Source organism: Neomonachus schauinslandi, chromosome 8, assembly GCF_002201575.2.
Source record: "Neomonachus schauinslandi chromosome 8, ASM220157v2, whole genome shotgun sequence".
NCBI lineage: Eukaryota > Metazoa > Chordata > Mammalia > Carnivora > Phocidae > Neomonachus > Neomonachus schauinslandi.
In genome coordinates, this window is record NC_058410.1 from 65,096,333 (window position 1) to 65,121,021 (window position 24,689).

Sequence of the window (24,689 nt, forward strand, 5' to 3'; positions counted from 1 at the left end):
ATTGAATGAACATATCTCAACATAATAAAGGCCCTTTATGACAAGCCCACAGCTAACATCATACTCAATGATGAAAAATTAAAAGCTTTTCCTCTAATATCAGGAATTAGACAAGGGTCCCCATTCTTACCACTCTTTTCAACATATTACTGAAAGTCATAGCTAAAACAATCAGGCAAGATAAAGAAAAAAAAAGTATCAGAATTGGAAAGAAAGAATTAAAATTGTCTCTATTTGCATATGACATGATTTTATATATAGAAAATCTTTTTTTTTTTTTTAAAGATTTTATTTATTTATTTGACAGAGAGAGACACAGCGAGAGAGGGAACACAAGCAGGGGGAGTGGGAGAGGCAGAAGCAGGCTTCCCGCCGACCAGGGAGCCCGATGCGGGGCTCGATCCCAGGACCCTGGGATCATGACCTGAGCCGAAGGCAGACGCTTAACGACTGAGCCATCCAGGCGCCCCTATATATAGAAAATCTTAAAGACTCAACCAAAAAAAGTTAGATTTAATCAATGAATTCAGTGAAGTTGCAAGATACAAAATTAATATACAAAAATCAGTAGCTTTTTATATACTAACAAAATTTCTGAAAAATAAAGAAATTGATCCCATATATAATAGCATCAAACAATAAAATAGTTAGGAATAAATTTAACTAAGGAGGTAAAAGATCTGCATACTAAAAATTGTAAAACATTGATAAAAGAAATCAAAGGAAACACAAATAATGGAAAGGTATCCTCTGTTCATGAATTGGAAGAATTAATATTTTTAAGGTGTCAATACCACCAAAAGTCATCTATAGAGTTAGTGCAATCAATATTCTAATGGCATTTTTTACAGAAGTAGAAAAAAAACCCTAAAATTTATATGGAACGACAAAAGAGTCCAAATAACCAAAGAAATCCCAAGAAAGGAGAACAAAGCAGGAGGTATCATATTTCCTAATTTCAAGCTATACTATAAAGCCATAGTCATTAAACCAGCATGGTACTGACATAAAAACAGAAAAATAGACCAATGGAACAAAATTGAGAGCCCAGAAATAAACCCATGCATTATACAGTCAACTAATATTTGAGAAGGAAGCCAAGAACACTCAATGGATAGGAGACAGATCCTTCAATAAATGATGCTGGAATAATTGGATATCCATATGTAAAAGAATGAAATTGAACCCATATCTTACACCACTCACAAAAAATTAACTTGAAATTAACTAAAGACTTAAATATAAGACCTGAAATCATGAACTCCTAAATGAAGCCAGGAGCAAAGCTCCTCGTCATGTGTCTTGGTAATGATATTTTGGATATGACACCAAAAGCACAAGCAGCAAAATAAATAAACATGTGGGAATACATCAAATAAAATGTTTTTGCATAGCAAAAGATACCATCAATGATGTGAAAGACAACCTACAGAATGGGAGAGTATTTGCAAACCATATATCTAATAAGGGGTTAGTAGCCAAACCACATATAAAGAACTCATACAACTCAATAGCAAAAAAGACAACACAATTAAAAAGTGGGCAAAGTTTGGGCGCCTGGGTGGCTCAGTTGGTTAAGCGACTGCCTTCGGCTCAGGTCATGATCCTGGAGTCCCGGGATCGAGTCCCGCATCGGGCTCCCTGCTCAGCAGGGGGTCTGCTTCTCCCTCTGCCCTCTTCCCTCTCGTACTCTCTCTCTCAAATAAATAAATAAAATCTTAAAAAAAAAAAAAGTGGGCAAAGTTCCTGAATAGACATTTCTCCAAAGAAGATGTATACAAAAGGCCATCATGTACATGAAAAGATGCTCAACATCACTAGTCATTAGGGAAATGTAAATTAAAACCACAATGAGATATTACCTCATTCCTATTAGAATGGTCATCATTGAAAAGACAAGAGATAACCGATACTGGCATTGATATGAAGAAAAGGAAACCACTGTGCACTGTCGGTGGGATTGTAAATTGGTACAGCCACAATAGAAAACGATATGGAAAATCTTCAAAAATTAAAAATAGAATTATAATATGATCTAGGAATTCCAATTCTGAAAATATATCCAAAGGCAATGAAAACACTAACTCAAAAAGATATTTGCATTCCCATGTTCATAGCAACATTATTTACAATAGCCAAGACATGGAAACAACCTAAGTATCCACTGGTACATGAATAAAGAATCTGTGGTATATACATTCAGTGGAGTATTTTTCAGCCATAAAAAAACAAAAAATGAGGAAATCCTACCATTTGCAACAATATGAATGGACCTTAAAGGCATTGTGCTAAGTGAAATAAGTCAGAAAGAGAAAGACAAATAAGACAAATACTATATGATCTCAAATCTAAACCAAACTCACAGAAAAAAATATCAAGATCATGCCTGTAGTTACCAGAGGTAGGGTAGGGGTAATTAGAGGAAGACAGGCAAAAAGTTATGATGACTATAGCTAACATTGCTGTATGATACATAGGAAAGTTGTTACAGTAAATCCTGAGTTATCACAAGAAGACTTTTTTTCTTTATTCTTTTCTCTTTTTTCTTTTCTTTTCTTTCCTTCCTTCCTTCTCTCCTTCTGTCCTTCCTTCCTTCCTTCCTTCCCTTCTTTTTCTTTCTTTCAGTTGTATCTATATGAGAAGATGGATGCTAACTGTACCTATTGTGGTAATCATTTCACAATATATAAATCAAACAACCATACTATACGCCTAAAACTTGTGATATATGTCAATTATTTCTCAATAAAACTGGAAAAAAAACATCCTATGAAAAAATAGTATTTTACAAATAAACAGAGCAAATCTCTTTTAGTGAACAGATTTAAGTTGATGTTTCTAGATTTACAAGATTTAATACTTAATTCATTTTATTATTTGTTTTAGGTTAGTAGGACTGAGAGAATTTTAATCCATATGGATAAAAATGTAATGGGCGGCCTTGCACAATTTTACATTTCAGTTGTTTGTAGTCAGAATGTAGAAAATGGTATTTGTAGACAGTTGCAGGCACTTTGTGGGATACACATAAGTACAGAACTCAAATGTCTTCAAGGAGCTCTCAATGTCTTCACAATATGGAGACCATAAAATACTAAAATTGATGCTAAAAGGAGACAACATACTTGTTTTTTAAATATTACAACATATATAATCCTGGCTAATCCAAATTTTTAAGGGAAAGTACTGGCAACTGCAAGTTCTAGGATTGTTTATGAATATAAAAATGCACAAAGATGTCTTAATATCTTAACTATAATAAAGATCTTTTAATATATATCTCAACTATTGACAAGTAAGCACTTCTAGGAAAGATGTCCTGTAAAGTGAATGTGTAAGTAAATTAAAAGTCAGTAAAACATCTGCACTTAATATTTTATAAAGAGGAATTATAAAGAAGTAGAAAATTCAGCTTGGTTAAATATTAAGAGTTCTGAGTTCCTATTTCAAGAGAAGAGTTTGGGGAACACTAGATGAAAGTTCTAATCTTAACACTGTCACTACTTTCTCATCTATCATCTTCTTTTGTTATATGCAAAATGAGGGGATTCATGTGAAGTTTTTTGTCTTTAATATTCTATAATTCCCTCACCGACCTGCTGTGCAGAACAGCACATCCCTTGACTTGTCAAACCATGTACCCCATTAATTTTATATAGATCTTATTGTGGTCAATGGATTTTCTGTAGTCAGCATCATTCTTTTGTGAATCTCACAAAAATTAGCTGTAGTGAGGAACTGTTGATAGAAGGCATCACACTTAAAATAAAAATCTGAAAATCATCCCTTCCCTATGAATTACTGGTAGATAGTCTCCCTAACTGCCCTATGCCAAACATCCTCCTTAATGTTTCTTTGTTAATCCCTAATTAGTTGAGCTGGAGGCCTCATCTGAGTAAAATAGAAACTAAATGTTGGAAATCCCTGTCCTAAATATAATTTTCCTAAGTTTAAATGGGTCTCCAATTATATTTTAATATAACCTGAAAATTATAATGCTGAAATGATTTTTGTAAAATGATTTTCTTAAGTTATTATATGGTTATTACTTGTGCACTAGAATCTTGACTAAAACTAGGAGGATGCCTCAGTTTATGCATCTATGTATACTTAAAAGAGAAGGAAAATTTTAGCTTAACATTTTATGTCAAAAACAAAACATCCTTGTTCAGGAATAAGAACATTTGCCTGTTTCATTGCCTTACTGTTATTTGCAGAACACTTTCAATTACTACTGAAGAAAAAATAAAGCCCAACGTTTTCAGTAAATAAGTTCACAGAATGAATTCTTCTCTATTTTCTTCAACTTGCTCTACAATGTTGGATGCCTGCTTTCATTTCACACATACACATTTTTGCTCACATGACTGCAGCTTTCACCGTACACTGAGCACATTTTTTTTTTTGAGCACAATTTTAAAAAGATTTTATTTATTTATTTATTTGAGAGAGAGCCTGCACATGAGTGGGGAGAGGGGCAGAGGGAAAGGGAGGGGGAGAACCTCAAGCAGACTCCACCCTGAGTGTGGAGCCCAACACGGGGTTTGATCCCAGGATGCTGGATGCTTAACTGACTGAGCCACCCAGGCTCCCCTGAGCACATTTTATTTGAATGCTAGGTTCTTGGGGTACCTGTGTGGCTCAGTCGGTTAAGTGTCTGCCTTTGGTTCAGGTCATGATCTCAGGGTTCTGGGATCGAGCCCCACATCGGGCTCCCTGCTCAGAGGGGAGCCTGCTTCTCTGTCTCCCACTTCCCCTGCTTGTGTTCCCTCTCTTGCTGTGTCTCTCTCTGTCAAATAAATAAATAAAATCTTAAAAAAATAAATGTTAGCTTCTTAACGACTATTGGCATTCTCTACCCTTGGCAATGGACAAGGCATCACAAACTTCTTTTCACATGAACAATCACATGATAATTATATTTAAACACAAATCATCCTATTCCACCTCACTGCAATACTTCCAGTATAATATCTATTATATTCTGTTAGCAAGAGCAGGACTTTTATAATGTTCCATAGTCAATGTTATGGTTGCTACATTGATGTTTCAGATTTGAGAAACAAGGCCATTCAACATTAAGATAATATCCAACCCATTTAAAAAATGAGTACAGACCTTAACAGATACCTCACTAAAGAAGATACAGAGTTGACAAACATATGAGAAGATGTTCCACATCATATGTCACTAGGGAAATGAAAATTAAAACAGCAGTGAGATACCATTATACACCTACTACAATGGCCAAAATCTACAACACTGACATCACCAGATGCTGGTAAGGTTGTGGAGAAACAGGAACTCTCATATAATGTTGGTGGGAATGCAAAATGGTATGGCTACTTTAAAGGACAGTTTGGTAGTTTCTCATAAAACCAAACATACTCTTACCATATGATCCAGTAATCATGTTCATTGGTATGTATCCAAAGGAATTGAAAACTTCTACCTACACAAAAACCTGCACACAGATATTTGTAGCTGCTTTATTTGTAAGTGCCAAACCTTGAAAGCAACCCAGATGTCCTTCAGTAGATAAATGGATAAAATGTGATATACCCAGACAATAGGATATTTATTATTCAGTGTTTTAAAAAAAACGATCTCTCAAGCCATGAAAAGATATAGAGTAATCTTCAATGCATATTACTAAGTTAAAGAAGCCAATATGAAAAATCTATACACTGTATGATTCCAACTATAATGCCATTATGGAAAAGGCAAAACTATGGAGACAGTAAAAAAATCAGTGATTGCATGGCGATGATGGGGGAAGATAAATAGGCAAAGCATAGAGAATTTTCAGAGCAGTGACAATATTCTATATGATATTATAATTATGGATATATGTCAGCAAACATTCGTCCAAGTCCATAAAATGTACAACACCAAGAGTGAACCATAATATCAACTACGAACTTGAGGTGAATATGATGTGTCAATGTAGATTAATCCTCAGTAAAAGTGTACCATTCTGGTGGGAGATGTTGATAATGGGGGGAGGCTATGCATGTGTTGGGGCAGGGGGTATAAGGGAAATTTCATACTTCTCTCAATTTTGTTGTAAATCTAAAACTGCTCTAAAAAACTAAGTTTCTGGGCGCCTGGGTGGCTCAGTTGGTTAAGCGACTGCCTTCAGCTCAGGTCATGATCCTGGAGTCCCGGGATCGAGTCCCGCATCGGGCTCCCTGCTAGGCGGGGAGCCTGCTTCTCCCTCTGCCTCTGCCTCTCTCTCTCTCTCTCTCTGACTCTCACGAATAAATAAATAAAACATTTTTAAAAAACTAAGTTTCTAAAAAATAACCCCATAATTTTCACTTTATTTTTTAAATTTTTTTATTAACATATATTATTTGTTTCAGGGGTACAGGTTTGTGTCACTTTATTTTTAAAATAGGTATTGAAATCATTTTTTATTCTAGAATTAAGTTTTCTATATCATCTTAATAGCATTCTTTTCCATCTCCAGTTTCATGATACTTTTATCCCAGAGAAAGCAGAGTTCAGAGCTAAAACGTGTAACATGACACTTATTGACCACATATTATATACCAGTATTTTTTCTTTTATTTATCAATTCTACACATGCTTGAAGTGAGAAAAAGAATTAAATTCAGATTTAGAGAGTGTCAAAGTAACTATTCAAACAATTCTGTACATCTCAAATCCAAAGGTCCTTTCCATTTGGCCACATGCATTCCCTTTCCAATGGCCTGCAATGCAATTGGCTTTAACAAGAATGGCGCTATGTATAAAGAATCATTAATGCCTTTCTTGATGCTGGAAAAAAAAATTAACTTTGTACCATCGACTTCATCAAACACACTTCCTTCCATATCTTGAGAGGGCCCTCTAAAATTATTACCTAGTTGCTTTCTGGGCCACAATGGAATGGCAAAGGCAGTCTGTCCACACCTACACAGAGTAGTTTGTTGGTGACAAAGAGAAAGCCTTGACTGCCAGTGTTTCCTCTCTCACCCTCACTCCACTCTTCTGCACAACAGGCCAGACTTAAAAGTTCACTTTCTTCCCCACAAATGGGTTATTCTTGATTCCAGCCATTCCCTAATCATATCCATTAAATTCATTCCCAAACATAAAAAGAGTTTTGCAAAATAAAACATGCTATAGGATGAATCACATTTGGAAAACACTGGGCTAAATGATGATAAACAAATTTCTTTATAGCAGGACTGTTCAATGCTTGCATATACTAATATGCACTAATATACTAATATACTAATATTTCATGTGTATATTAATATGATTCTCCAAACGGGGGAAATAGTAGCTTTTCTCAAGCTTATTTCACTATGGGAATATAACTTAGCTGAAAACCTGATAATACTGTTTGGCAAGTCCAGTTTGAGAAACATAAACTCAGCTTGTTATCAACTATTTATACTTAGTGTGAAAGAAGAATAGGAGAGGGCGCCTGGGTGGCTCAGTTGGTTAAGCAACTGCCTTCGGCTCAGGTCATGATCCTGGAGTCCCGGGATCGAGTCCCGCATTGGGCTCCCTGCTCGGCAGGGAGTCTGCTTCTCCCTCTGACCCTCCCCCCTCTCATGTGCTCTCTCATTCTCTCTCAAATAAATAAATCTTAAAAAAAAAAAAAAGAATAGGAGAGTAGTATTTGATAAGAGTAAAATTTACCTTGTGTCAATGAGCTTCCAAATATAAATGCTAGTTTTGGAGCCAATTTTACTTAGGGCTCATTCTAGAGCAGGCCACCATCACAGGTGCAGCTGATGGCAGTAGAAGGAAACAGAGATTCTTTGTTTTTTACATGTGTGTGCTGACAGTATAAGTGCAATTGTCTATTTTCACCACAAGATTATAAAAACAGTTACATAAATACTCTTGCCAGCATAGCCTGGAATGCAAGAGCAGAGTAATGGGTACCTTTAGTGCAACAGACAGCAAATACTTCATCAGGTAATAGAATAATCTTACCTAAAATGTGCTAATGGGCTACTAAAAAAAAAAAAAGAAAAAGGAAAAAAAGAAACAAAAACCCAGATCCAGTTGAGCAATTTCTTACTGAACCAGTTTGGTTTTTTTTTTGTTTTGTTTTTTTTGTTGTTGTTTTGTTTTAATTTAATTTTATTATGTTATGTTAATCACCATACATTACAGCATTAGTTTCTGATGAAGTATTCCACGATTCATTGTTTGCATATAACACCCAGTGCTCCATTTAATACATGCCCTCTTTAATACCCATCACCAGGCTAACCCATCCCCCCACCCCCCCTCCCCTCTAGAACCCTCAGTTTGTTTCTCAGAGTCCACAGTCTCTCATGGTTTGTCTCCCCCTCTGATTTTCCCCCCTGTACCTCTGAAACAAATAATACATTATATGTTAAAAAATAAAAGAGGATAGTGGGAAGGGAAAAAAAGAAGGGATGAATCAGTTTGTTTTTAATGTCAAAGTCACTTGCAGAATCACTTCCTCTTAGGGAGTTAGTAAGCACCTTGAGGAGTCCACGTAATTATCCCACTAATACATATGTACTTAGTTTCTTAATTTGTTAGTAAAGAGATGTAATAGTTTGTTAGAAGGAGATGTAATAATGCTGCAGTTTATTTTCATGTGTATATACTCTCTGTCCCCAATTATGTAGTGAAGTTAAGGTTAAGGTGATGCCCACTTGGCTATTTTTCTTTAAACTTTTTCATTTCTACATTGTTTTTAACACAGTTTGGCATTTAACACATTTGGTCAACTTGATGCTCACGCAGATAAGACAGTTCAGTCTCTCACAGCCACACTTAATGAATAGAATCTTACTAAATGGAAAAGAGTTCAGGTGTCTTTTTAAGTACCTATTTTAATGTATGGATTTACTTAAATCATAGAGTGACTCAAGAAATTACTTTTATTTTGTTCTTCAGGAGAATCACTCATTGCTTATTTCCACTGACATCTCATTTTTCTTTCTTTTTTTTTTAAGATTTTATTTATTTATTTGAGAGAGAGAATGAGAGAGAGAGAAAGCACATGAGAGGGGGGAGGGTCAGAGGGAGAAGCAGACTCCCTGCCGAGCAGGGAGCCCAATGCGGGACTCGATCCCGGGACTCCAGGATCATGACCTGAGCCGAAGGCAGTTGCTTAACCAACTGAGCCACCCAGGCGCCCCGACATCTCATTTTTCTAAATAAATCCTCCAGTATGAAAAATCTAGGCATCATAAAGTGTCCTCTTATACATAGAACCAGAGATTTTATCACTGACAGGGTGAGCTATTAAAAATATTATTTATACAGTTTTTCTATTAAGAGTCTTATAATACTTAGATGTAAATTTTCTTTGTAACATCACAGCAGATTTCAGAATTATCTCAAAACAAGGAAAATCCAGTAACTGTCAATTTCTCTGTTACCTACTCCTTCAGTCAAGTAGCTACACACAGGGTCACTTATCATTCAGTTACAGAAGAAAATTTCTAATTTTGTTTTTTACCTAGCACAAGGCATACATTTATTTTATTTAATAAAGATCTAAGACATTTTCTGAGTCTGTAAAGTCTAAAAATACCCAGTCAAAGGCCCAGTCCTCAGAGCCTTTATGGGTGAGTTGAACTCTATTTACCCCAGGCAGGCAGTTGATGCTTTTTCTTCTACTTCTCTATTAACAGTACTAATGGACTTCGAAAGATTTGCATTTCTTCGGCAGCATTATTCTGCCTCATATTCTTAATGCTATCCTGTTGGTTTTGTCAACTTCCCCTTTTATCTACTCTTCTAGTCTAAATTCAAACAAGCATACATCATTCTCTATGAATATTATAAAACCTACAAAGCAAACTCTTCTGTGAACATAGTAAATAACACTTCTGAAGGTAATATTTAAGTGTAATTTTAAGCAAAGTCATCCCACTTTGTAATAGAACTAGACAATTAAACAAAATGAATTGCTTAAGGCAACATTAAGAAGATGGCTGCAGGAAAACTTGGCAAAGCAAGACAACTGAATTAAGGTTTTGTTTTGTTTCTCCTCATTAGTTCGGGTGAAGCACCTAGGTATCCTGTGCTGAGATCTTTCCTCCTCTCTCTCATGAAGACTGTTTTGTCAGGTTTCTGACTAGTTATTCCTGCCTGTGAGGTTGCTCAGTAAGCCAGATCCTCAGGAATAGAAAACAGAGAGGACTGTAGAGCAGATACCATGACCTATTTCTACCCAATATCCTTCTCTTCCCACCTGCCATTCAAGTATCTGTAAAAAGTGAAAAGTAGACCTCAAGGCTACTCTTACTTCTCTATACTACAGATTTTCCTCTTAGGAAGCCTAACTACATATCTAAAGTCCACGTGGTGGATATGTGAAACTACAACTAATTCCCAAACAAGACACTATTTTCCTTCAGGGGGCTCCCTTATGGCATGAACACATTTGAATGTGTTTGCACTTTGTCCCTGATGGAAAAGAGGACATGAGTAACCAAGGCCACTGACTTTGACCCAAAACATGGAGAACAGAAAAGAAGTTGGTTAGTGCTCGCTTCGGCAGCACATACAGAAAAGAAGTTGGTTATTCCCACTGGAACCACCTTTTCAGATGGCTAGCAGGTAATTCTGGCTTCTGTCATTTCCCTTGTCTTCTGCTAGGCCAAAACTTAATCAGGGGAATACTCACATTCTAACCTGACTTTCTCTGCTTCTTCTCTCTATTCCTCACATATAAATAAACAGGAGACTGCAGCTCATATTGTTCTCCCTTTACATGGCAAATAACATATGAAAAATGAGTCATAAAAGTAAATGTAGACGTTCGACACCTATTCTTTAGAGACTCCATGTTTGGCTCCCCTTTCCTAACTACCTAAGAAAGACAGGCCAGATAAGTCGAGGAGAGGAATATCTGGGGCTACCTCATAACTACCAGAATCCAGGCAACTAAAACTAGGGAACACAAGTATTTAAAAATCAGTATCATATTCTTTGCTATAATAAACTTTCATGTAGTTAGTTTCCTTTCTCTCTTAAGGTACCTGGTTTTGTGCTTTCATGTTTAGTACCTAGAGGGAGCTTACAGTTTCAGTAAAAAGAGCTAAGAATTCTGAGCTATGACTGAATTATCTATCAGACTGAGGGACCAGTTTGCTCTTTGCAGAATCACAAACTAGGATAGTTATAAAGCCAACTACAAGAATAACATTAGGAGCCAGAAATATTGGTTGCTTCTGAACATCATCTCTTTAATCATCTGGGGCCTTCTTTGTCCCTGGCAGCCCATTCACTCATCTCTACTTTGGGGCTTCCTCACCACTGGGGCTCAAGCCAAGGTGAGGCAGCCCCTCCCAGAGCTACTGAGAACACTACTCTCCTTAATGTTACATTTCAAACTTAGATTTCATTTTCTTCCTTTTTTGGGATAAGGAGGCCCTTGAAACTCTTTTTCAGAGAGTCCTTTAGTACATTTCTTGTATTTTCTCCAACTCATTTTCCACTGGGCTTCTGAATCTGATGAAAGGCTGACAGAGAATAGAACTTCTTGATGTATACCACATCCTTGATATCATCAGTGCTCATAATTTTTTGCTTATTTAACTATTTTATAAATTTCTTCTTAGATTTACTACATATTTTAAATATATCTAAACATACACTTTATTATAAACCAATATATACTCATTAAAAAATATAAGTTGGTCAGAGAAGGTCAAATACTGCATGATTCCATTTATATAAAAGGAATCTAAAATGGTCAAACACATAGAAGTAGAGAATAGAATGGTATCTGGGGGCAAAGGGAAAAGGGGAGTTGTTGTTCAATGTGTATAACATTTCATTTATGCCAGATGATTAAGTTCTAGAGATCTGCTGTACAAGGTTGTGCCTATAGTTAACAATATTATATTATTCACTTAAAATTTTTAAGAGGGTAGTTCTCATGTTGTGTTTTTACAACTGTAAAAAAAGAAAAGGAAAAAAAATCACATATATATGTATATGCATACATAAAATATAGAAAAAGAAAACAAAAAAATAATCTTTCTATCTGTCATTTTCTCTATGCTTTTTAGTAATCACTTTATAAACCATATTTTAAAAGAGATGTAATCACAAAGGGTGTGGATTTTTTACTGTTTTTCTAGGTTTTTGTATTTCTACATAGTCATAATAACTTACTTTATCTATTGAATGGGTGTTAATGCTCTACTGGATGGATGTTTTATTATGTCTCCAACTAAGGAGGAGTGGTTAAGAGGTTATGTTTTTGGACCACCTGGGCTGGAATTCTGATTCCCTATTCATTACCTGTGGGATCATGGGAAGCTCTGCTATTTACTCATGCTTTGGTTTCCTTATCTTTAAAAAATATAGTATCCACATCTTAGAGGGTTTGTTGTGAGATTTAAAAGAATTACTAAATGACAAGTATTTAGAACAGTGCTTGATACACAGTAAGCCCTCAATACATGTAAACTAGCATTACTCTTATCATTGGGCATGCATATGATTTCAATATTCAACAGTTGTCAATGCAATCCCACCATGAAAAAAATTTAAGAGACATATATTTTATATTTGGTATTATCTTAGATATTAGATCTTCTTAGCTTTTTTTCACATCCAAATGATAATTATTATTTTTTAATGCAGGGCCTAACGGAGCTTTGGTAGGTACCTACTATCTTCTAAAATGCATGCAAAACCCCAAAACACTTAATTGAAATTTTATGTATTGGAATTACTAAAGATATCTTCATAAGGTTCTATTAATATTTTAATAAATAAATATTCTTTGAAATTAGTCCTCTGTATCATCACAATTCACCTAATTGTTATTCAATAAGTTTCCAAATGTGTTTTGTAGATCTACAAAGTATATGGAGTAAAGAATAATAAAACTTTTGAAGAATCATAACTTAGGTCACACAATATATGAAATAATGCTAAGCTCTAAATACACTCAGGTTCTCATTCACAGCTATGGAACCTTGTTTTACATGAATTCCTAACAGCCTTTTCTGGGTCACCAGTAGAATAGAAGCAAAATAAAATAAGATTAAAAAATGTAAGGTAACAAAATTAAATTGAATTAAATTAAATTAAATGGAAATACAGACTAACAGTTTCAATGAGGCTAGTAAAATATGCCAGCATATTGCCAGGCATCAGAGAAAAATATGAAAAATATCCACAAAACCATCACATAAGAACCACAAATACAGCACAGTGTAAGGTCATTTAGCATAATGGCAAACAGCCTTACATAACTCAGTATGCCCTAGGGGCATTGCTGTATTAGATCACGAGACAATAATTTAAATTCTGATTGAATCATCAATGACAGTTTAAATGGTCTTAAATGTGCTCTCTTCATACATACAGGAAGGTATATAATAAATTTCAAAAATATATGACAAAAATGTGTATGATTTTTAAGTGCCTTTGTTTAAGAGTAAAATAAAATATCATAAAATGAATTATTCAAAATTGACTCGTTCACAGAAGGTTTGCATTTTGTTTCAGAGACAGCCATGAATAAGTGACATTCTGTGTCCATTTCCCCTCATGAGTCCTTAAAGACACATTGAGTAGGCAAAGCAGAGAGAGAAAGGGAAGCCTGGACAGGATAGTTGTCACAATGACCTGGGACCCCAGCAACCTGTCCTCTAGCATATCCTAGAATTGTGTAATCAAAGAAATGCACCTTTATCAATTATATATATTGTACTTACTCCACATGTTCTATTTTTTACATTTTAGAATTAATGGTGCAGTTGATATAATACATTTCTTTCTGCCATGTATTTCAAATTAAAAAAATGTTAACACCGTATTTTCTGAATCTGTATTTTTTTTCCTTTTTGTTTGTTCATTGTGGAATATCCCAGTTCTATTAAGGGAAGGCTATTCCCTTAAGAGCCTATCATTCCACAAAAACCACAGAAGGTTAGTCAAGAAGAGACCAGAACTATTGGTTCTATATTCTGCTCCATTAAGCAAAGCACAACTGTAATGAAACACTCAGTTGTATAATTTATTCAGAGAAAAGAATATTATGGTTATATTTATCCATTTCAACCACATTACAATTATAATTATCAGTCCCTTCCAATGTGCATATTAAAAATGTCTTTCGTAAAATATATTAGTAATACTTCTCATTCATGCCTCTCCAGATATAGTAGTAGACTGTTTAAAAATCTGAGTAAAACATAAAAGGTTCCTCATGTTTATTACTTTATTTTGTATTTAATTGAAGCCAGATGCTAAAGACAATGTCTCAGTAATGCAATAAAGATGTAAAACCATTTATTATTTGTACATAAATGTTTAACATGCTTAAAAACTACAAAAGCAGAATTTTACCTACAGATATTTTTTTGGTTGTTAAGATAGTGAGTAGGATTTGGATTTCTTTTTTTCCCTTTAAAGCTATTTCTTAAATTGCCTGAAAATACTGCCTGACAAAAGTGTTCTGGCTAATACTGTAATTTAGAAGAGCACTGAAATGTGCCCTCAGCTAGGAAAGTCACAGGTTCTTGGTTCTCCTGTTCCTCATGCAATAGGGAGTTTATAATGGAAATGACAACAGACCATTAACTATAGCACTGCTTGCGGGCATTGATATAAATATCATTACAGATTAAAGACCTCTGCAAGAATTTAGTCAAGTAGGATTAGCAAATAAACTATTAGAGCTGAAGATTAAATTGTGATAGACCAAATAAAGTAAATTTCCTGCTATATTCTCAATTTGTTTCCCAGAGTGGCAATGATTCTTCCTGGTTCAGAAAATGCCTTCTAAAGTGAGTCCTGTGGTTAGGTACAGCCAAGAGGTATGGAAGAAAACCTAAGGTTCTGGTTGATGAAAGGAGATGGGAGCAGAGACTTTGGGCTCAGTGTGTTTCAACTGTGGCTCACAATCCTTAAATGGTTTGGAGAAGCTTCAATTTCAGAGCCATTATTTGCTGTGCATCCACAATCCTCAGCAATACAAACCTGACATTTAATCTTTTGGACTTCACAGCCTTGTCAGATTTCATGTTTCTCCCTGCTTTGAAATCACCTGTGGTTATAAGGTAGTTATAAGGAGCTCAAAATTATTAAGATTTTTAATAGAGATTTGTAAGTAATACCTACTTGATATATAAGGATATATCTATGTAAGTATGAGTGTTGACATGCATATTGTGTATATATACATGTGTTCCCTCAAGAAAATGTATTTCTTATCTTTGTTTGGCTTCCCCTATTCACTGGTTTTGTTTTTATGGATATCATGACCCATGCAAACAATGGCATTTTTGTCTTACTACTGACAGGTAAAAAATAAAATTGCATCCATGCTCACCTTCACCTTTATATGTATTCAGTGCATTAGAGATTTTATTGGCTTCCATTTATATTCATACTTTGGTTTTATGTGATATATTCCCACCTACTTCTAAAATTATGCTATAATATAGTTATCTCTGTGAATATATCAAATCACTCTGTAGAGAAATATAAATTAATGTTAATTTAAACATTCATTTGTTCTTTCTGTCATTCATTTTATTCAGATGTTCAAAGTCTATACATACTATAGCTTTGAAAGAAAGTCCCAAGTCAGCTCCACTTTCTTTCAAACACAGACTGTGAATCAGAAAGAAAGAATGGAACTAGTACCCTAGAGCGTCTGCAAGAAAATTAGTGGCTTCTCTAGGTCACCCCCTTTCAGAGAAGAAATTGAAAGCAATGGAAGATTCTTATACAGCAACAACATGTGGAAATATGAACTGATGAATTAAATAAAAAATACATGCTCAGAGCACTGCTTGTTTCTTTTTTCTTTTTCTCAAAAAGATATAAAAGGAGGTAAAAATTCTGAGGTCAATGTCTGTCATCAGAAGCCTAGAATAGTGACAAAGAGCTACAATAGGAAAGCTCAGAAGAAGAGATGGATATCCTGGTAAAAAGAACAAAACAAAACAAAATTAAAAAGTTGGTTTTTGATTGTAAGTTCTGGCAGAACCAATGAGAATCAGACAACCAAAACCAATCAAAAATTCATGCAAGAATTATGGTGCCTAACGTCAGGGTATAATTAGTGGTAGGGACAAGAAACAAGTGATGGATACAAGACAGATAATAACAGGTCACACTAAGACTCCAACTTTGGTGAATAATGCCAAGAAGTTAGGCTGTGAGTGGGTGCAGCAAGAACATGAGATGATCCCTACCAGCATAAGGACCCCTGGCTTCCATGTGAAAACGTTTAGGAATAGTATGTGTTTTGATTTTATGTTGGGAAAGAAGTTTTGAGAAAATTAAATCCTTTGGCTTCTGACTAAAAGCATATTTTGTTAAATAAACATCTGAGATTATCAGAGGCTCCTTTATATGTTAACTTAATGTTAGAAGTACAATATACCTCTGATTGCCATATAAATAATGTAAGCACTCATATTTTTATTAGTACAAAAAATAAATGATATAGTGCTTGTTATATTCCAGGCATTGTTCTAAGCACTTTACAAAAATTTTAACATATTTAAATCTTGTAATAATGATATAAGGTTGACGCTATTAACATCCTCATTTCCCAGATGAAGAGCCTAAGGCCCAGGCCCTCACTAGTAAGCTATGAAGCAGGATTAAAACCCAGGCAATCTGATTCTGTGCACCTAGTAAGTCACTTTGGATGGCAGCTGGCAAAAGTGCACTTGATTATACAATTATGAGATGGCCTCTATATTCCTGGAATGCTCTATATTCTTGGAATGTTTAGCAGAGGAATGGTAGGCCAGATCTAGGAGCATTTAGAATATGTGCACTGTCCCTTAACTTTAGCTCAGAATCTCATGTATTTACTGATGTAAGGAATTAAATCTATTGTATGTTCCCAAAACACCTTCCAGATATAGTAATAAAAGGTCACTTATGTGATTAATTGATAGATAGTAGTACTTAAATGAAGATAAAGGTGCTATAACAGTCCCGTAGTTTTCATGAAATAAGTCTAGAAGCAGTATCTGTTTTTTTATTAAACTGTACTGTTTTATTATATTGTACTGATTTATAAACTCTACAATATTTCTTCTGTCATGGATATATGTTTAGAAATGTATATGAAGATGCATGAATAGGACAACTGCATGAAATATATCTGTGTGTGTGGGAAGAGGGGTTCTATTTCTCTCATTGCTTTGCTATGCTTTTGTTTTTTGTAGTTTAATCTTTCATGATGTCATGAATGTACTATAAATATATACCCAAATACTTAATTTCTATTTTTAAAGTGTCATTTTGAACTTATGTTCTGAGTCAAGTTTATTTAGACATCTTGAGAAAAATGTAGCTAGTAAAGAAAATCATTATAATTAAAATTATCTATGAACAAAAGAGTTTATAGTCAAGATCTTATCTTATTTAAGCATTTGCTTATTCACATAAGATGGAAGGGTTGGTGGACTTTCTTCATCCTATAGCTATACTATCTGGACCACCTTCCCTCTAACACTGCTATGACCTGGGAATAGAGTGGTAGAGAAAGCACACCATTTTTTAATGTTCTCAGACTGGAAAGGAAACACATTGTTTATATTCTAAGTCCATTGACTAGAACTGGTCATAAGACATGAACTTAATTTCAAGGGATTATGAGAAATATAGGGGAGCACATGGAGAAATTTGAAACAATAAATAATTAATTTTCTCTGCTACAAAATAATATTAAAAGGAAGAAGAGTCCAATATGTTATAACTAATAGATAAAAAAGAACATATTTATTTTTAAAGACAGTACCTTATAATGATGCTACTTACTTATATATTTTAAAAATGAAAGTTAAAATATGTTTATTTTTAAATAATTTAAACTTAAATAATATATTGAAATAATTAGCATAATTATTTAATATATGTGTCAACCATATTTGGCAAAAATGTGGTAAGTGAAATTCAAGAGGGCTAGAAACAAGAAAAACAGGCAGACTCAATGGCACAGATACTGGAGGACGGGGTGGTAGGAGTAAAAGTATTAGAGCATGAACAGAGATTAGCTTACTTAAGCAATGGTAAAATTATTGTTGAGTCAGGCACTGAACTACCAACTTAGAATTGTCCTTTAACTTAGAAATTATTACCGATAGAGAAATGTGAGGAGCTGAAACTAAGCCAGCTATGACATAATAAAAGTTGCAAAGCAAGAGAGCAAACTTATATCCTACTGCCATGATCAAGGCCCCACTACTCTCCTGTAAGTAACTCCATTTTCATAAAAAGCAAAAATAATTATGAGAAAATAAATGGTCTCTTTCTCTCTTTCAAAAGTAGGTCTATCTCAACCAATAAACTGGTGCACCAGGTCTCAGATGATTGAGAAGCCATCACTGGAATATTATTAGGAGTATTGATTCTTACTATACAATACTGCAAATAAACACTGAAATTGGGAAGGATTCAGTATGATGACATAGCTGGGCATACATCTTAAGTCTACCAAATAGAGATGTACACATGGGTGTATTACTTAAACACACTGACCTTCATTAAACTCCCCTTTAAAATGAAGATAAATTATAGCTATCAAGTAAGTTTGTTGTTGAAATTTTAAAAGATAATGGATGTAAATTTCGTAGGTCGGTACTTGTGTACAGAAGGCATTAAAAAATAGTTTTCAATATAGCAGGCATTAAAACAATAAAAATCAAAGGTAAAACTGTGTAAGGTGGGGATTAACATAAGAATAAAAAAATTAAAAAAAAAACTGTGTAAGGGTACACATTTGGTGTGCACTCCATTAACCCCAGATATTTTCACCTCAGTTCCTACAAGTATACAAGTGTGACTGAGTGGAAAAATACTATTTTGGGGGGATAAATACATGAGAGGATCATACATGATGAAATAGCCTATTCCGAGCTCAAGAGGAAAACAGAAGTTGGAAAGGGTAATTTATTTTTATTTTTTTTTCTAGCCTGCAAAAAAAAAAAACTATCCCTCAAGCTGAAGCAGAGCATCAAGTTTGTTGATTATGTATTAGCTGACCATTGAGAAAATTAGCTAATCTTGGGACTTAATCATTTGGGTTCAACAATGACATCATTCATTTCAACAAAGAAAATAGAAAACTGCATTCTTTGACTGAATAATCTTTTGTAGTATTTACAAAATGTCAAGAACTGGTGGAAATAAACTTTAAGACATCAATAGTCTTGATGTCATTCATGATTTTATTTGAAAATAATTCTCATATTGATATAAATTTATTATAAATAAAAATTACTGAATAAATTTAGTTGGTTTTCCAACTTTTTATTAAATATGCATTTTTGATATTCATATAAAAATAGGTTATAAGGATTAATTTATAGTTAAAATGAGAATCTTTAGTTATATTATCCTTAAAGGTTTAAAATAAAAGCCTACTCAATAATAACTTGTTCTAAATACCTATTAGCAATATCTAATTAAAGTAAGTTTGATATACTGTTTAAAAATAGTATAAAAATGTTGTGCCTTAATTTCAGTGTTAATAGAATATCTATTTACATTGAAGACTTTTTACCAGTGTGAAAACAAAATAAAATGCTAAAGCTGCAACCTGTGCCCTCTTCCAGTTTTATTTATATACAACTACAATTCTTTGGGTTGATAAGGTTCAGCAGCTTTGCCTCCAAATATTTACACGTGGATAAACTGATAATGGAATAAGCAAGGAGCATCCCCATGTGATTTCTCCAGAAACAGTACAATATTCAGGGCACTTTCACTTTAGAAAGGTCACCTTAAAGGTTCCTGAGAACTTGGTTTCGATTTTTTAAAAATGGACTATTACTTTTTTAAAGATCAGTTTAAGAGAGTGAGAGAGGAGTCTATTCTATACAAAGTGCTAGAAACTCCAGGAGTGACTTGAAAATGCTCTAGTGCCTTAGCTCTACTTCATCACTCTGAATGCTCCTGATCAGAATAATTACTGGTGGAAAGTAAATGAATGTTTAATTTTCTACAACCTTCTCCAATCCTAAATCCTATTCTTAGTAATCATCATTGCTTGGGCTAATATTTCACAGGGTGGGTACTGGATAACCAAATTTATTCTCCTCTTAAAACCAACTTATGCTTCTTAATTTGGGAAGTATGACCTTCAGTCTTTGACATTATTAGACAGAAAAAAAAAAACTTGTCAGAGGAAGTGTAATGGTGAGTTTTGTATGTCAATCTGGATAGGATATGGTATTCCATTATTGAATCAAGCACTAATCTAGGTGTTTCTGTAAAGGTATTTTATAGATGTGGTTCACATCTGCATCTCGTAAGTATAGGAGATTACCTTCAATGACATGGGTGAGCCTCATCCAATCAACTGTTGGCCTTAAGAGCAAAATCAAGGTTTTCAGGGAAGAAATTCTGTCTCAAGACCACAGCATCAGCTCCTGAATGAGTTTCCAATTTGCCAGTCTGCCCTACAAATTTTAATATCCCTAACCCCTGTAATTATGAGACATTTCCTTAAAATAAATTTCTCTTGATAGCTGATAGATAAAATAGAGGATAAATTATTTGAGAGAGATGATAGGTTGTTACAGAGATTTAGATAGAGCTATAGATAAAAATATATAGATATCCTATTGATTCTGCTTCTCTGGAGACCCCTGACTACCGATAAAGAAAGTACACTAGTAATTTTTAAGTTCATATAATGTGCCAGCAATCTTCTTAAATTTATCTTTAAAACCTTTTAAATGTACAGTTATTAAGGTAATTTTCTAGACCTCTTAAATGATCATTTTCCTAAAACACCTCGTTATTATTTCATGTGTGGAATGTCTTCTTTCTCATATTATTAATGTGGGGTTTTTTTCCTTTTAATTTAGTTATTTTCTTGGAACAATTTTCATGTACCTGTTTTCATAACAGTGTAAAATCTGTACCCAAGTCTGATTTTACCAAACTCCTCTTACTTCTGAGTCTCACCAGGACTTTTTCTATGAGAAAATTAAAATATAGAGAAATTAATTAACTTGCTACATTTTCACAACTAGTAATAGCAGAACAGATTTGTAATTCAAGATGGTAGACTAAGCACAATAAAATGAGAATGAACATATGAAAAAAAAAGGAGTAAGTATATCAATAGCAATGCCGGTTACAGGAATAGATGAAATCTGTGACCAGACATACTGATTAATTTCCCAAATAGGAAAATTACATGGGGTTATACTGAAAGATAAACAAGAATAGATGTTCCATAAGAGACCATATATAGCAGAAATCTGAAGTAAATATGGGAAGTTTTGATGAGAACTGGAAGGTATCAAGAGCAAGAACTGGCTTATTGCTCAATAGAGGAATTAAGTACAATAAATTAAGAGTTCCTCCTTTCTGTCTTTTACATTTTTTATATCAATCTTTTAGAATTTTTTCTTTAAACTTGGAGGTATAAAGCTTTATATTTAATACTTTTCCTTTTATCCTGCTCAACACTCTGTGGGCCTTTACAACACCATGATTTTTTATTGGATTTTCAATCATATTAATTTTCTTCTATAACTTTATTTATTCTTTCTCCCCATGATCTGTTTTTAACTTCTGGATATCCTATTTGGTGGAGGTTAAGTATCTTGGAATTTTCCTCAATTCCTCTCATTTCTTCCATCTCCTTATACTTTCACTTTGTTTTGTGGGTAATTTTTTTTAAGACTTTATTTTTCAGAGCAGTTTTAGGTTCACAGCAAAATTGCAAGGAAGGTACAGAGATTTCCCACATACTCCCTCCCCCACACATGCATAACCTCCCGCAATATCAACAACCCCCACTAGTGTGATATGTTTGTTCAACTGATGAATCTACATTTGATGTATCATAATTACCCGAAGTCCATAGTTTACCTTAGTTAGGGTTCACTTTGGTGTTGTACATTCTATGGGTTTGGACAAATTTATAATGACTTACATCCATCATTATGGTATCATACAGAGTATTTTCTGTAGTAGACCTGTGCCCTCTGTTCACAGTATTTTTTTATTATCATTTTTATGCCCATGGGATCTGTAGTGATATCCTCTTTCATTTCTAATATTAGTAACTTGTGTACTCTTTTTTCCTTAGTTTCCTTGGCTAAAGTCTTATCAATTTTATTAGTCTTTTCAAAGAAACAAATTTGGTTTAATTGATTTTCTCTATTGATATCCTGTTTTCAGTTTCACTGATTTCTGCTTTCTTTCTTTCTTGTTTACTTTAGATTTAATTTGCTCTACTTTTCTAATTTCCTAAGGTAGAAACTTAATTTATTATCTTTCTTCTTTTCTAATACATATGTTCAATGCTACAAATTTCCCTATAAACACTGCTTTTGCTGAATTCCATATCATTTGATAAACTGTATTTTCATTTTATTTAGTTCAAAATAGGTATTAATTTCTCCTGATTTCTTCTTTGAGCCATGTGTCATTTAGCAATGTGTTGATTAATTTCCATATATTTGGGGGTCTTCCATTTATCTTTCTGTTATTAATTTCTAAGTTAATTTTATTATGGTCTGAAAGTAGATGTTGTATTATCTATTCTTTTAAATTTGTTAAGGTATGGTTTATGGCCCAGATTGTGGTCTATCTTTGTGAACGCTACCTTGAGCTTGAAAAGGTGTTCTCCTTTTGTTAGTTGAAGTAGTTTGTACATGTCAATTATATCCGGTTGATTGATGGTGTTTTTGAGCTCAACTATGTCCTTACTGATTTTCTGCCTGCTCGATCTGTCCATATCTGATAGAGAAGTGTTGAAGTCTCTGCCTATGATAGTAGATTCATCTGTTTCTCCTTGCAGTTCTATCAGTTTTTGCCTCATGCAGTTTGCCACTCTGTTATTAAATAAATATATGTTAGGGATTGTTATGACTTCTTGGAATGTTGACCTCTTTATCATTATTTTTTAATTTATTTTTATTGCAGTTGAATTAGCTTAGTGTTATATTAGTGTCAGGTGTACAACATAATGATTTAATAATTCTTTTTTTTTTTCAATAATTCTTTACATTACTCGGTGCTCACCACAATATGTGTAGTCACCATCTGTCACTAACATTCTTACCAATCTTATTGACTACAATCCCCATGCTGTGTTTTTTATCTCTGTGACTTATTTATTTTATAAATGGAAGTTTGTAACTCTTAATCTCCTCATAATGCCCTTCTTTATCCCTATAACTTACCTTCCTTTGAAGTCTCCTCTACATGAAATTAACATATATATCTACTCTTTGCTTTCTTTGGTGTTTGCATGATATATTTTCTTCATCCATTTACTTTTAATCTATATATGTGTCTTTAGCGGATAGCATATAGATTTTTTTAAATCCACTCTGACAATCACTATTTTTATTGAATTAACTGAGAGTTAAAGTGATTATTGATATACTTGGATTAATACTTACCACATTTGTTATTATTTTCTATTTGTTGCCCTTGTTCTTCATTTTTGTTTTTGTTTTCCTACCTTTTTTGCTGCTTTTTTAAATTTTATTTGAGCATGTTATATGATTTCACTGTCTCTCTTTTAATAGTATATCAGATATACATTTTTTTTTAACTTTTTTTTAGTGGGTGCCCTGAAATTTGCAGTATACATTTACAACTAATCCAAGTCCATTTTCAAATAACACTGTAATGCTTCACAGGTAGTGTGAGTACCTTATAATAACAAATAACAAAATAATCCTAATGCCTCCCTCCTTCATTGTGGTCATTCATCCCACTTATATGTAAGCTATACAAGCATATATATCTTATACATAATCAAATATAGTATTGATATTTTGAATAAACTATTATCTGTTAGATCAAATAATAAGAAAAAATATTTTTCTAATCTTAACTCCTTCAATGATCTTTCTTTAAATAAATCCAAATTTCTAACCTATATTATTTCTTTCTAAAGACTATCTTTTAACATTTCTTTCTGGGCAGATCTATAGGCAAGTTTTTGTTTGTCTGAGAAAGTCTTTATTTATTGATAGCCGTATATGGTGGTATACTAAGTAAAAGGAACCATGGTAAATAGCCTTTTAGTACTATGCTGGTAAGGTGTTGGAGGAGGGGAAATTTTCTATAGTCCTATTTTTAGGTCTCAGTCTTTTTGTGAGCCGATACCTGTGGACTATGTACTTTATATGTGTTCCTTAGTTTGTTTTGTTTTGTTTTGTTTTCCTTCCCCCATAGGTAACGCAGGATGGCTAGAGTGGTCTGGAGTTGGGTATATCTTTTCCTCTGGTCAGTCAGGTCCTTAACGGTTAACTAGTTTCAGCTGAGGTAGCTTTTGTTAAGAACAGAGTACTCTGGAATATTCCAAAATGGTTCCTTTTTCCTTCTCCCCACCAGAAGGAATTTTAGTGATGAAGAAATTTTACTGATATTTACTGTGAGAAGCTGGTTGAGTTCCTAAAGGTAAATCTCACAAAACTGTGGATTCTTTCCTATGACTGGCTACATGTGGAGTTCAACACTCAGCCTTCCTCAATTCACCAATTATGGTTCAGTTTTTCCTATATCAGCACTGGTTCCTGTAGTGGTTTCTGCTGCCAAATCTCTGCTCCTATAAGCTGTGACTCCGTGCACTTGACTGGCTATATCTCTACTTTGGGGGGCAGCATTTTCCCTGTGTCACTTCTCTTATGGATCCTAGAAGGATTGTTGATTTTTCAGTCTTTGCAGTTTTTTACTTGTGTTAAGATGCAGTGATGACTTCTAAG